This window comes from Condylura cristata, unplaced genomic scaffold, assembly GCF_000260355.1.
Source record: "Condylura cristata isolate star-nosed mole 26May11 unplaced genomic scaffold, ConCri1.0 scaffold00023, whole genome shotgun sequence".
Taxonomy (NCBI): Eukaryota; Metazoa; Chordata; class Mammalia; order Eulipotyphla; family Talpidae; genus Condylura; species Condylura cristata.
Window position 1 is genome coordinate 12,453,888 of NW_004567124.1, and position 15,055 is coordinate 12,468,942.

The 15,055-nt window shown below is 42.2% G+C and overlaps 1 protein-coding gene across 1 annotated transcript in view; it reads right to left on the reverse strand.

The window, feature by feature from the left end:
- Nucleotides 1–14,289, reverse strand: part of LIPC (lipase, hepatic) — a 51,779-nt gene extending 37,490 nt beyond the window's left edge. Inside the window, exon 1 of the mRNA XM_012728486.1 lies at nt 14,207–14,289. The gene's annotated coding sequence lies outside the window, so the exon portion shown is untranslated. The remainder of the gene's footprint in view (nt 1–14,206) is intronic.
- Nucleotides 14,290–15,055: the final 766 nt, after the last annotated feature.

The following is a 15,055-nucleotide window of genomic DNA, read 5'->3' on the forward strand; positions in this document are numbered from 1 at the left end:
AAGCCTAGAGGCTTAGCCAAGAGAAATGAAAACCTAAATCCACACAAAGATGCACAAGGTCACAACAGCTTTATTCATCATAGCCCCAAACTAGGAGCAACCTAAATACCTATCCATAAGGAGATGGTTAAACACATTATGGTATCTCCACTGAATGGCTATACCAGCAATAAGATGTACAAATTCTTGATACATACAACAGCATGGATGAGTTCAAACTGCCCTACGCTAAATGAAAGAGACCCAACTTGTGACTCCACTCATAGGACATTCTGGAAAAGGTATAACTTTAGTGATAGCCCATTAGTTTCCTGGGAGCAGGGTCCTATGAAAAGGACCAAAGGGAAAGTTTTGGTAGATTGGGAAAGTCCTGCATCTTGATGGTGCTAGTGGTTTCCTAGGTATATGATATAAAATATTGTTTAAAAAAAAAATGACAGCTTCATGATGGGATGCATTCTGAGAAATGCTTCATTAGGCGATGCTGCTGGCATGTGAACATCAAGAATGTAACCACACAGACAGGGATGTCACAGCCTACCAAACATTCAGGCTACATTTATAGTGACCATCACCTGTGCTGTCCATTCTCAGTTAGAATATTGTTACACAGTGCATAGCCATACAGACCAGCAATATTGTGGCTTCCCCAATATATTCAAGGGGAATGTTGAGAGCTGGTTTATTACCCAAAATTCAGGCCAGGGAACTCTAGGTTGCACAGCTTGCTTTCTGCATTTGTCACTTGCATGGGAGCTGGCCTACTTGGACAGCACATTTCTGGGGTCTGGGGGTCATTTGGCAGCAATAGCTCCAGCCCTAACTTTGAACTGAGTGATCAGATTAGTCAGGCACATGCTTAGCCCTGCAGGGAAACTTGGTGTATTTGGAAGGTCCTTTCATTTTCCAGGCCAGGGAGGACTAGAGATGCTTGGGTGAAGGAAAGGTTCGTGGTCACAGAGGGTTAGAGATTAAAGGGTCTTGTAGTGCCAAGCCTGTTTACAGCCTGCTTCTAATTCTCTTTCTTTTCAACTCAAAAAGAGTTGAAAAAGACTTTGTTACCCTTTCTTACTCACTACAGATATGAATAATGCCACCAACCTACTCTTTTAATCTTTTTCAGAGAATCAGTGTTACCCTACCAGGTAGATGGAAATCCAGCAAAAAGCAGAGATAACATAGTTGTATGGTACAATCTCCATGGCTTGGTGATATCATTTCCTCACCCCAAGCATTACTTCCTAAGGACTAAGGACCCCTTACTGTAATAATGATCTAGTCCAAATCTCTTATTCTACAGATGAAGAAACTGGGATCCAGAGAGGCCAACTTCTATGTCTGAAATTGTGCATCTAGTTAGCAGTGGAATCAAAAGAACTCAGCTGTCTTGATAGTCAAGCCAGCATCTTCCTAGTCTGTGGGGGAGAGGAGTACCAACCCATCTCCCTGCTGTGTTTTGGGCTCTGTTTCTGTCACTGCTGGAAAGCTCAGAGGGTCCATATTCTTTGCCTCATAATGGCTGATCCCAACTGGTAGTTCTTCCAGTTACCAAAGAGGAAATATTTCTTAAATCACAGAAAATAGCTACCTGAGCATTCTTATATCTATGGGAGGTGTCCACAAATGGGATGACCAGAGTAATAAGTATATATGTATCTTAAATATATATATATGTATGTATATATATTTACATATATCTTTATTTATATATGTGTATATTTATTTACAGATTTTGAATTTTATATATTATATATTTTATATATTTATATATACACTTATTTATGTTACTTTCCCCAAGATATATACATATATTTATGTAAGTCTTCAAAGACAGACATATAACACAAATATGTATATATGTATGTGTATATATATATATCTATATATATCCCCCAAGGAAAACTATCATATAATACATTGAAGAGAGGATTAGTGAATGGTTTAGAGCTGGTTTTTTTTTTTTTTAATTTTTTAAATAGTATAATAGTTTGTTTTTACATAACTTTGTGCCTTTTTCCATCTCAGTTGTAATCCTCGTGGGCTTTCCATCACCAAATTACCTGTATGCCATCAACAATGTCCAGTGCACTTCCCTTCCTCCACCCATTCTCCATACTATCCCCATAAAATGTCTCCAGTATAGAGTTGTCATTATTATTATTATTTTCTCCCCTGGTTCTTTATACTCCTGCTATGAGTGAAACCATCTGGTATTTTCCCTTTTCTTTCTGGCTTATTTCATTAAGCATGATCTTTTCCAGCTCCATCCATGTTGCTGCAAAAGGCATGTGCTTATTTTATTTTATTTTGGTTGCTGAGTAATATTCCATTGTGTATATGTACCACATCTTTTTAATCCAGTCACCCACTTTTGGGCATTTGGGCTGCTTCTATGTTTTTCCAATTGTAAATAAAGTAGCAGTAAACATGGGGGTGCAGGTATCTTTTTGAATCAGTGTTTTTGTGTCTTTGGGTAATACCTAGGAGTAGGACTGCTGGGTCATACAGAAGCTCCATTTCTAGCAGTTTGAGAAACCTCCAAACAGGTTTCCATAGTGGGTGAGAGTTGGTTTTTTGAACCTCAATACTTGGGAAAAGAAAAATGAAGACTTTTATGACACTACAGAAAAACAATTAATTTGGAGGAAAATAAACTGTAAGAACAACAAAACCTTTATTTTTTTTTTTTAAATTTGGATATATAAAGACTGTCAAGCTCAAGCTCCTGACTTTGGACTCTGTTTTACCTTATCCTTCACAGCCCTGTCTCTGACCTGACCCATACAACTGCCAAGTGAAGCTTACAAGGAACAGAAAGAGAGGGTGCGGACAACCTTAGCCCTAATGATGATGTTCAGGGCACTGTCATATGGTTTCACTGTCCAGCACTCTAGGGGTGTTTGAGTCCATCCCCAGCCTGGAGCCTCCACACTCACGGGCTTCCTGCCAGAGGCCATCACACTGGAGCAGTGGTGCGTGGGCACACATGGATTTATTACTGGGGTACCTGTGCCTGTGAAGGAAAGTGGGGCTGCTCCTGCCTCCACAGTTAGCTGCCAGGAGCTGAACAGGGTGCCTTACCCAGATGCACAATGAAGAGAGACTGCTGGTTTCTTTCTAGTCTGTGCATAGAAGACACCCAAGGTGAGCCCATACTGTTTATGGCTTGCACTTGCTGAGGTTCAAATAGCCAGCCCTCAGCCACACCCTCATCACCCCTTCACTGTCTTGTTGATGATTTAGTTTCATATGTAGTATCTGTATTATGTTTTCTCAGGGAAATATTATTCTTAAATGTTACTGAGAGGATCACACATATATGTTAAATTATGCATATATTTTCTTACACAGATATATACATGTTTTTAATCTCATATTACCACTTGACAATATGGCTTTAAGGAGATTTTACACAGTTGTCCCTTTTTAAAGACACATTTATTTTATTTATTTATGCATACAAGAGCTGGGGTATAGGCCAGAAATGGGGAAGTAGGGAGGTGAGGGGACTCACTAGAGACAGAGTGGGGAGCAGAACAGGCAGATCTATTGAAATACATGGCTGAAGGGAGCAGTGGGAGAGACAGGAGAGGTCTGCTGTGCCATGTGGGTCAGCTTCCAGGCCAGGGAATGAACTTATACTGCAGTGGCTGTGGATAGCTTCACAGTGCTGATACTCAACCCCTTGTGCCAGCAGGGAGGCCTCACAGCTGTTCCTTTTACACAGTTTTACGTGCTGGAGAGGTCAGGTCCCTGGACTTTGGTACCAGTTTAGCGGGTTTGAATCCCAGCTCTGCTTCTTACCAGCTATGTGGCCTTGGGATGCTTCCTTAACCACTCTGTGCCTCATCTATAAAGTGGGACTAGCAGTAGTTAGTCCTACCTAATAAAATTAGTCTTATAGTCCTAATTCTATCTTTTGGATTATTGTGAATTATAGGTTAAAGTAATTTGTTTTAAAACAACATGAAGGAAACATTTATAGATTTCATCTCAGTAAAAATTAAGGATGATGTATGGTCTGTTCTGAGTTGTAAGACCACTGAAGGCTAAGATCACTTAACTGAAGGAAGGAATAGATTCAATCTGCAGTATTTATATTTATTTACTGACACAGGGGCTGACTCATTTCAAGGGAGGGGTGTTCAGAGACAGGAGTGTCAACAGTTCTAGTAGGCCATATTTTAACACAAATAAAATCAGCAGAACACACTATAAAAAGTGCATGTCTTTGACAATTATGTATGAGCTTTACTTAGCCCAGTGTCCCAGATTCCTCAGGCTGGAAAAGGTCTTTGAGCACTTTCTAGATAAAAACCTCATCTTGTGTGAATCTCTGTGGTGTGCTGGAGCTGGCTTGCAACAGTTCAGAAGAGCCAATTGGGCACATCTCTTTTCCACTCTCCATGTTCAGAAACTTAAGATAGGTACTTTGAAATTAGCCATATGGGAGTATTTACACCATGAAAATTGGCAATGGCTAAATTTCAGAGTTTTGAATTTTTAAAAAACATTTGATGGTTAAAAGACAAACTCACCACTGAGTAAGATCTTAGTCCACTAAACTTAAGTGAGCAACAAGTAGCATATTTCTTTCTGTCAGCCTAAATGGGACATGGAATCTCCACCTTGCTCTACTGTCAGGAAGTTCTGTGCAGTTCTGGTTGGAATTCAACCTGGGCACAGGCCCTGCTCTACTGTACTTATCCAGACCCAGTTATCACCAGGAGCTTGCTGTCCCCTCCCACACTCTCTTCAGAAATCCCAATCTTTGGGGGTGTGGTTAAGGGTTGGGAAGCCCTATGAGGTTAGGATACCACACCATCTCTTCCCTTTGGGGTAACATAGAAGCTCTGGCTGTTCTTGCTACTCAGGGAGACACCAGTCCTGATCCTCTCCCTGTCAGGGTGTTAAGTGTTCTCTCTCTTTTTCATCTCTCCTTGGGATACCTATGATTATCTTTGTGTTGATGAATTTAGGCTCTTACAAAAGATAGGAACATCTGTTAGATTCAAGTGGCTTCTGTTTTCAGGCCTGAAAACATCTCTAAACAAAATGGTAGTGATGGGAAAATAAATTCAAATTGATACCTTAATAAGTTATTCTACAATGTGAAGACAAGGAAACTGAGACTCAGAGAGGCACATTCACTTGAGTAAACTCACACAGTTCATTAGGGACCAAGAGGAAATTTGAATACAGGGCTTCTGCTTCATTTCAGCCTCTTCCTCGGTACCACCCATAAATCTTCAGTGGAGTCCTTGGTGGTCTTTTCTAGACCACATCTGCTTCTGTCCACCACTGCTAGTCATGTAAGTAGGGCGTTTGTCAAGTGTCTGCTGAGTACTTGACCCTCTGCTTAGCCTGGTACATACTTTACCTTAATTCATACTTGCTCAGTTCTGCAATGTCCCTTCTACCTTCTTATTCTCAGGTCCAAATAAAGGGCAAGCCCTAGAATGCCTTTCCTAAACAGACCTTAGGTTAGCAGGTTAAATGGAAAAGAGAACACAAACCCTCCTTGCTTAATTTGGCTTCTCAATAGCCCAAGTTCGGTGTTGGGGTGGGGGTGCACCATGCACACATTTATTCATTCATTCTCTCTGCCAATATTTCCTGACTATCTCCTATGTGTTAGGCATTTTCCCACAGATGAAACTTGCCTTTGGCTAAATTGTTTCTGAAGTGAATGTCAGATTTTCTTCCTTATTCTTTTAAAAATACATTTGTTGCAGAAAATTAGAGTAATAGAAGAAAACAATATATATATATATATGTACACACATATGATCTTATTATCATAATGTATTTATTTTTCCATGTATCTATTCTGTTCCCAGAAACAAATATATTTTTCAGGTAACTATGCAGATAGAGCTGATTTTTTCCCCCCATTTTACATTATATAATAAACAATTCTCCAGATTCCTTCAGTGTTCATGATCATCATTTTTAAAGGCTGAGTAATAGTCCATTAAGGGGATGTCTCACAATTTATGTATCCATTTCCTTTTCTGGGACAACATACGTTCCTACCTTTTCACCTCTCTAACTGTAGCTAACAGCTCCAATCTGCTGTGTGAGACATTAGGTTACATTTGTTACACACAAACCACTTCAGCCTCACAATGCTGGCAGATAAGTGCTACAGTCATCTCTGTTTCACAGGGGACACTGATTCTTAGAAAGCTTCAGCAGCCTGGGAGGCCAGGGGCAGGATCGGAGCTCAAGGGGGCCAATTCCTGAGCTTGTGCTCTTAGCTCCACATGATACCAGCAGAAGCCAAAGGTGGCTCCTTTGTGGCCCAGAAACTTAAGGCTACCTGCTGGGACATCCATAAATCTCCTTTGCCAGGCCTGCAGCACCCCACAGGAGCTTCACTGAGCATGGGATTTCTAAAATGAGTTTTCTCCCCCCACAGTTGCACTCCCAGGATGTGCTGTGAATGTGGCCGTGTTGAGTTGAATTTATGCAGCAACTATGAAGAAATCCCAGATCCTGAAGTAAAGCTATTTCACATGAGGCAAGCAACTGCTTTTCTTTTGGGGAGCCTGTTGTACCTGCTAGTATAGACAATGTACCTGTAGGTATTTATGCATATTTAGCTACTGGTGAGTGATGTGTAACTGTGTTTGCAGATCTCTGTGAAGTTCTTCTACTTTCTTTCTTGTTAAGTCATCTTGATTAACACTGGGCAAGTCATTAACTCCCTAGGCCTCAGTTTCCTCATCTGGAAAGTGAGCGTGGACCAGCTGTTTTGACGGTCTCCACAGTGGCTGCTTCAGTTAGCTGCCCCATGGTTTTAGACCTGGATTTTTCCGCAACCAGCACAGCCTCAGTTTCTGCCTCTGGAAAGCCAAGAGGTTGAGAAAAGATCTCAGGGTCCCTTCAGTTCTTAGTGCACGTTCTAAGACTGTCCCATCTTTGGCTTTCAATGAGTAAAAAAAGTCAGAGAGAAATGTTTTTGAAGCCAGAGTTAATCAAACAAAAAGAAAAGTGAGAGTCAAACCTGAGGTGACCTGAGACCACAGTTTGTTCCTGTAGAGATGCTCCTTACCCCTGACCTGGAATCAGAGCCTGGCACATTGCAAAGAAAAATACTTGCAGCATAAAGAAAGTATTAAGCAATAACTTGGCCAAACAGCACCAAGATTGCTCTTTAAGGAAAAGAAAATCATGGGTGGGGAATGTGAGCTGAATTAGGAGGACATGTTCTCTATGCAGGGGTTCCATTCGCCTGATAAAGAAATGGATCTGACCTCACATCTGAGCCTCCAGGGCTTCCTTGTTCCATGATCTGGGTCTAAGAGGGTCAGCCATTTGGGCCCTCTTACAAAACCTACCATGATCCCATTCATTCATGTATTCACTCATTCACCTGTTTAGTGAGCACTTACTATGTGCAAGGATTATGCTTAACATTGCAGATACAACAGCAAAGAAAGAGTATGCTGTCAAGGAACTCATGGTCTTATGGTGGGGACAAGGCAACTGTCACATGGCTTGTTAAGTTTTCTGGTTGCTGAAGAATAGGAGCAGCACCTACCCAGCCACAGAGTGCCTGGTGTAAGACAACCAGAGGAATTCCATTGGTGGGCAGGGTCTCCAGTTCCTCAGATGCCTCTGCAGGTTCCAATCAAAGTCTGGACTGGAGGGAAGGAATATGGATTATGGGAGGAGGATGAACCCCTGTGTGGTCGATGTGGTCACATCTAGACTCAGCTAGAAGTCATGGTGATAATCTCCATATTGGGCTTTCAGCTTTCATGAGACCCTGGGTACCCACATCTCTTTGAAGACTCCCAAGATCTGAAGCCTGCAGCATATCTCTTCCTATCCCCTGCATGTCCATTTTCTGAAGAAGGAATGGTGGAAGGAGGTGTCTGGCCCAACATCTGGCTAAAAATATCAAGTCAGGACCAGAATCTCATTTGTCTACCTCTCTCTCTATTCATCTAGCTTCTGAGACAGCAAAATATGTCTGGTTTCACCCTGTTCTCTTTTCCCTAAGATATTCTTCAGATCCCAAGTCCTCCCTTCATTGCCTGTCTGAAGGCACTGTCAACTGCTGCTTGGCGCTGCCAGGTCACAGATAGGTGCCCCCAACAATTCTCAAGGTACCATAATAAGTAAGAATGGAGGCAGCAGAGTGTAGTAGAAAGGGCATCAGAGTCAGAGCCAGAAGACCTGGTATTTGAATCCTGTTAGATACTGTGTTCCCTTGGGAAGTTCATTTAACCTGTGGGAGCCTCAATTTCCTCCTCTTCCACTGCAGATGTGAATATCCATCCCTTAAGTTGTTGTGAGCACTGGTTGAACTTAAGTTAATGTCTAGTATAGAACTTGACATTCAATATGTCACTTCCCTTTCCTTTCAGCACTTCCAACTGCTGTCTTCACCCAACATAGTTCCTTCCAGGAACTATGGAATCTTTGGGTACATGGCCACCTGGGCCCTCCTTTTAACACCTTTCTGTGGGTACTATGTACCTAATTTAGGGAGCACTTCTCATGTTTTGGTACAAGCACTATATCTTTGTGCCAGGGAAAGGGATTTCCCTCTCTCGAGTGAGGATTTTAACCTCTCATCACCCATTTGGATGGGTTTTCTTGGGCATTAGAAACCTAGTGACCTTATATGGCAGTTCTAGCACCTACTAGGTTAGGCCTGTGCCTCTATTACCAGGATGCTCCAGCCATGTTGCCTAAACCAGAGGGTTTCAGGAGCCAAACCAGAATATCAGTCAAAGGAGAAATAACAGCCATGTTCTGTCCTGACATCACTGTGAAATGAGTGGATGCTTTTTGGTGTTCCTTTTGTACTTTATTTAAGCTTCTACATTTGAGATCCATGGTTCTCATATATCTGTATGTTTAAGATGCAGATTCATGGGTGCCATCCCAGAGAAGCTGATCCCATAGTCTGAATAGAAGTTTTGCATATCTCTAATAAGTGTGGGCAAAATTCTCAACAAACTATTAGCAAACAAAATTCAACAGCACAGCAAAGCATCATGCACTGTGATCTACTAGGATTTATCCCTGGATACAAGGATGGTTCAACATATGCAAATAAGATGACAGAGAGACAAAGCAGAGAAAAGCATTTGACCAAATTCACCATCCTTTTTATAATAAAAACCCTCAACTAATTGGGTGTAAAGGGAATATACCTCAATGTAATAAAGACCATAAATAAACCTACAGCTAACATTATATTCAATGTGAAAGCAGAAACTTTCTCTCTAAGTTCATGAATAAGATAAAGTTGTCCACTGTCACCACTCTTATTCAAGATAGTATTAGAACTCCTGCTGGAGCAATAAGGCAAATAAAAAGCATCCAAATCAGAAAGGAAGAGGTAAAGTTGTCTCTGGTGATGACATGATACTGTATACAGAAAATCCTTAAGATTCAACCAAAAATCTCTTAAAGCTGATTAATGAATTCAGTAAAATTTCTGGATATAATATTAATATAAAAATCAGCTGCACTTCCATACATTTACAATGAACTATATGAAAAAGAAATAAAACAATCTCATTCATAATGGCACAAAAACCAATAAAATACTTACAAATAAATTTATCCTACGTAGTGAAAGATTTGTACACTCAAAATTCTATTAAGACACTGATGAAAGAAATCAAAGAAAACACACACACCATCTATATATTAAATGCTATCCCTATCAAAACCACAAAAGAATTTTTCACAGAAATAGAAAAAATAAGCTCGAAATTTGCATGGAACTAAAAGAACTTGAATAGGCAAAGCAATCTTGAGAAAGAATAAATTTGGAGATATCACACTTCCTGCTTTTAAACTATATTACAGATTTATAGTAAACAAAATAACAGGGTACTGGTATAAAAAGACACATAGAAAAATGGGACAGAATTGAAATTCTACAAACAAACCTATGCATACATGGTCAGCTAAGATTTGATAAGGGAGTCAAGAATAGTCAGTGAATAAGAGGGGGAAGGATGGTTTCTTCAGTAAGTGCTATTTGAGAAAAGTGGATATGCACTTGCAGTTATACCACTCACAAATATTAAATTGAAATGGATTAAGGACTTAAATGTAAGACAGAAACCACAACACTCCCAAAAGAACATAAAGAGGAAAATCTTCTTGACATGAGTCGTGGCAATGATTTTTTAGGTATGACTCCCAAAACTCAAGCATTAAAAGCAAAAATTAACAAGTGGGACTATAGCAAAATAAAGATTCTTCACAGCAAACCACACAATTTAAAAAATAAAAAGGAAAACCTCTTTGAAGAGGAAAAAAAAACTTGTAAAACGTAACTCTGATAAGAGGTGACTATCCAAAAAAATATTAAAAAAATCACACAATTCACTCAACCCCCTCAAACACTCAGCCTAACAAATGGGCAGAGAATCTGAATAGACATTTTTCCTAAGAAAAGCTACAGAAGGCCACGAGGTACATGAAAAGAGGTTCAGTGTCACTAATCATAAGGGAAATATAAATCCAAACCACAATGAAGTATCTTATACTTTGTAGAATGGCTATTATCAAAAAGGTAAGTGTTGGGGACCGAGGCCGGCATCTGGCGTCTGTCAGCAGCCATAAAAAGGTGAAATGGAACCGATAGAGAAAAACATCTGGGTTGCAAAAGGCATGTGGGAGGAGCTCCCTGCCCCCACCTTTTCCTTTTCCTCTTTCTTTTCTCGCCCATTTTCGCCCCTCACGAGACCAACTGCCACCAAAACATGTTGCATTTCTATTGGCCTTCTCCCTTCCTGTCATCCCTCTCCTCCTGTATAAAGCTGAGATAAAAACCTAATAAAGAGCTCTTTCTTTGTTCTGCTACATGCGTGTGACTGCTTCTTTTGTTCGCCGGACCTGGGGCCCCGACTCTCCGGCCTTGCTGGTCAAGGTCCCCCGCAGGTAAGAAATAACAAGTATTGACAAAGATGTAGAGAAAAGAGAATGGAAGTTCATTGTTGGTAGGAATGTAAATTGGTACAGTACTTATGCAAAATAGTATGGAGGTTTCTCAAGAAATCAAATAAAGAACTGCTATTGATAAATGAGCCAGCAATATCTAAAGTAGATGAAATAACTATCTCAAAGTGATATCTGCACTCCCATGTTCACTGTAACATTATTCATAATATACAAGACATGTAAAAACCTAAGTACTTGAAAATGGATAAATGGATAAAGAAGATGTGACTTATAAACTTATATATACAATGGAATATTATTCAGCCATAAAAAGGAAATGCTGTCATTTGTGACAACAAAGATAGGCCTTTAGTACATTATGCTGAGTTGTCAGAGAAAGACATACTATATAACATCACTTATAAGTGGAATCTAAAAACATTGAACTCATGGAAACAGAGTGGAATGGTGGTTACCAGTGGCTGAGGGGTGGAAGAAAAGATATTGGTCAAAGGTCCCAAACTTTTAACTGTAAGATGATTAAATCCTCGGATCTAATGTTTAGCACAGTGACTATAGTTAACAATATTGAATTGTATGCTTGAAAGTTACCATGAGAGTAGAGCTTTAAGTTCTAACAACAACAAAGTGAATTTAATTATATGAGATGAAAGATATGCCAATTAACCTTATTGTGGTAAATATTTTATAATATATACATGTATCAAATCACCTTGCTACACACCTTAAAATTAGACAATTTTATATATCAATTATACCTCAAGAAAGCCTGGGGAAAAAAAGTGAACATGAGCTTTGGAACCAGGCTGGGATCCAAATCGTGGCTCTGCTACCAATGAGCTGCACTGTTGGGCAAGTTTACAGATGGCTTCCCCAAGGTTATAAATAAATGAGATAAATGTGCTAAGTGCCTCCCACAATGCCTATCCTCAGTGAACAGAGGTGGTTATGGTGGTATTTGTGGTAACAGAAGTAGTTGTTGATGTTGTTATTATAATATCTTATTCTATGAAGGACTTTCCTATTCCTGGCCCATTTTTCTATGGATTGTTCCAGATAGAACACCAGGCAGGGTTGGATGGTCCAGAAAATTAGTTTTGGGTATCTGCTTGGCAAAGTCCAAGCTCTTCGGAAGGCATAGATCTCCCACTTGGTCTTTGTCCAGCACCCCTGCTTCAAAGAAGTATATCAACTGTTCTACCAAGCTGCTCCCAGAAGGCCATGTATATTTCCCTTGTTGGGGCATTAGCTGTGCCTGGTTCTTTCCCTGGCTAGAAGCCTACAGGTATAGGCTGGCCTTGTAGGCAACAGAAGACAGCATATCTTTCCATGCTTGAAAAGATACAGAAGATATGAATAAAATCATGATTATCCGTGGTGGAAGAGAAGAGATGCAAAGGGTGAGGACATGGGGGGAAAACTCAACCTTTCTGTTTTATTTTGTATTCTTTTAATTTGAGTGGTGTAGATGTTTTACTTCTTCAAAGGTAATTTAATAAGACAAAGAATCCAGTGTCTTGTTTTCTGTTTGTATTTTCCATGCTATCCATTTCTGTGGAGGCTTCCCATCCAGCCTGTGTGCCCCTCCCATGCTTCAGAGAACTCTGGGAGTTGAACCTCTCAATGCCTGACAGTGGGTCCAAAGTTTCCACTCAGCCTCATCGATCTTCCTAGGCTTAACTCTCTGCTAAGCTAGGATTCTGCCCATTATGACTTTCACCGAGTCCCTCTCACTGACCTTGGTCCCAGGGCCCCTTAGTTGTTGAGTAGACTAGAGGGACAGGCTCTCTCTGAGGAAGGCCCCAGTGACCTGAAAGAAGAGAGGTGAACCTCCAAGGAACTGCCCAAGTCTGACAGAACTGGGCCCAAGAGATGGCGAGGTGTGTGGGGCCACGGGGAACCAAGGAGTGAGGAATCTGTGGAAGGAAGCCGGCTTGGAAGCTAGGCAGCGAGGGCTGTGCTCGGACATAGAGTCCCACTTTGGAAGGGGCAGAGGGAGAGAGAGGAGAGCTCTGTGAGAACCCCCTCTGCCCAGGAGCTCTCTGAGGCCTTTTGAGACTGACTTTTCCCTGGCAACCAGTCCATCTGGGCTGGTGCTCATGGTAGGTTGGGAGCAGGGATATTTTAGATGTGTCAAACGTGATGAATGTTGGAAAGTGCCATAGGCATCTCTGAAAACTCGCAGTTCACACTGACAGCTAAGATGAGCCAGACTCTTTGGAAGAAACTGAGCTCCAGAGGAAACTGGCAAATCTTTAAAAGAGGCGACTCCTGTTCACTGTTCGAGAGGTGGGTGGCAATGAGGTGGGTTTTGCAAGTGGACAAAGAGCCACGAGATCAGTGCAGTGGGACTGGGATGCAGCAATGCCCGAGGTCTTGGCAGAAGGAAGTGGCTTTCAGGGAGGCCAGCTCAGACAGGAAGGAGCAGGATCATATCAAAACAGCAGGCAAGTGGTGGCCTGAGGTTGGCACTAGCAGAGCTGGCGGCAGCTCTGGGGCAGCAAAGCCTGGTCTGCTAAGTGCTGCCCGCCAGGACTGAGCAGGGGCAGTAGTCAGAGCCAGCAGAGGCTGGAGGTGAGCCCAGGGCCTTGGCCCAGAGTGAAGCTGGAACAAGGCTCCAGTGTGTCTGGATTTGAAAACACCCCAGGGAATGTGTTACTAGAATTCAGCATCTACCCTGAAGATAATGCATCCTAAGAGGAGGGTGCCTCGGCATTCTGTTTTCAGTGTAGCCTTGTTTTGCATGTAGTGTTACTGGTTCTTTGCTTCTGTGGTGAGTTGGCTTATCCTGGGCTATTTGGGAGCTGGGGGTGGGGAAGCTGGGGTGGTAGCCATCTTGGAACATGGCTGACCAGAAGAAGGAGGATGGAATCAACCCATGAAGGGACTGGGGTACGGTAAAGAAGAGCAGTCTTAGGTGAGTCACAGGGAGGGAGGAGATTGATGAGCAGAGACCCTGAATGTGGAGCACTGGGGCTTCTGGGATTGGTAGACCTTATCTTCTGCATAAGGATGAGTAGAATTGGGAGGGGGGGGAGGTGTCAGGGTTGGATGGAGAAGCTCACATGGGTTTTACCTGCCGTGCAGGCTCTCTAGAGAAAACACAGCCATTCTTTCCTTATCATTGTCCTCATCAGCCTTCCCCACCATTTCCACAACCAGGAGAGAGAGATCTCATAGTCATCTCTGTCATCGTCATCATCATCATCACCACTATCATCATCACCAGCAAATCTAAGTGCTTGAGCTTATATAACATGCTTACCTGGTCAAGGTTTGGATTTGTTTTTCCACCTCCCACCTCCGACCAGCATTTGCTGACTTCCACATCCTGTTCCTGAGTCCTTCTTCTCCCAGACACCCGCTCACCCCTGAGCTAGCTCCCACTCCTTCCTTCCTCCCCTCTCATCCCCTCCCACTATCAGCAACTGCGACTCACTGTAGCAACTCACTGTGGCAACACACTGCTTCCTGGCAGGATCTGTTCCGCCCTTCTCTGTCCACACCCTCTTCTATTCAGCCAACAACCCCCTCCGGCCTGAAGGTCCCAGGTGCCCCCGCTCACTTCTGCCTCCACAACTTTGCTCCTGCAGTTCCCTCTGCTAGGAGATCTGTCTCCCTTTGCAGGCCCCAGTCTGGCAGGAATGAGACTGTGCTTCAGGGTGGGGGCTTTAGGGAACTTCTGACAAGTGGCGAGGTGAGGGTGAGGGGGGCAAGGCCCCCCTCTGTGTGCTCCCCAGGGCCTGTGCATGTCGATGGGAGGGTCCCCTCAGTGGTCATGAGCTGTTGGGCCACTAACACAGCCATTCCTGCCTCTGGCTATTCTCTAGCAATAAGCTGGAAAAAAGGGTATTAACAGATAAGAAGAAAGTTCCAGATAGTCTTTGGAATCATGGGATGGTCTTGTTTTGTCCTCATCTCAAAGTCCTCCAGACCCCAAACCATTTCCTTTCCTTTCTTTGTCTACTCTTCTGTAATTCCTCCCTTACGTCAAGGCTTATGATTCAGTTTTTAAAAATTGCCTTCTGATCCCGAACTGTTTGCTGGCAATATGAATAGGGACTTATGGGGGAAAAAGAGCTTTGTGGTCATATAAATTTGGGAAATGTTGTAT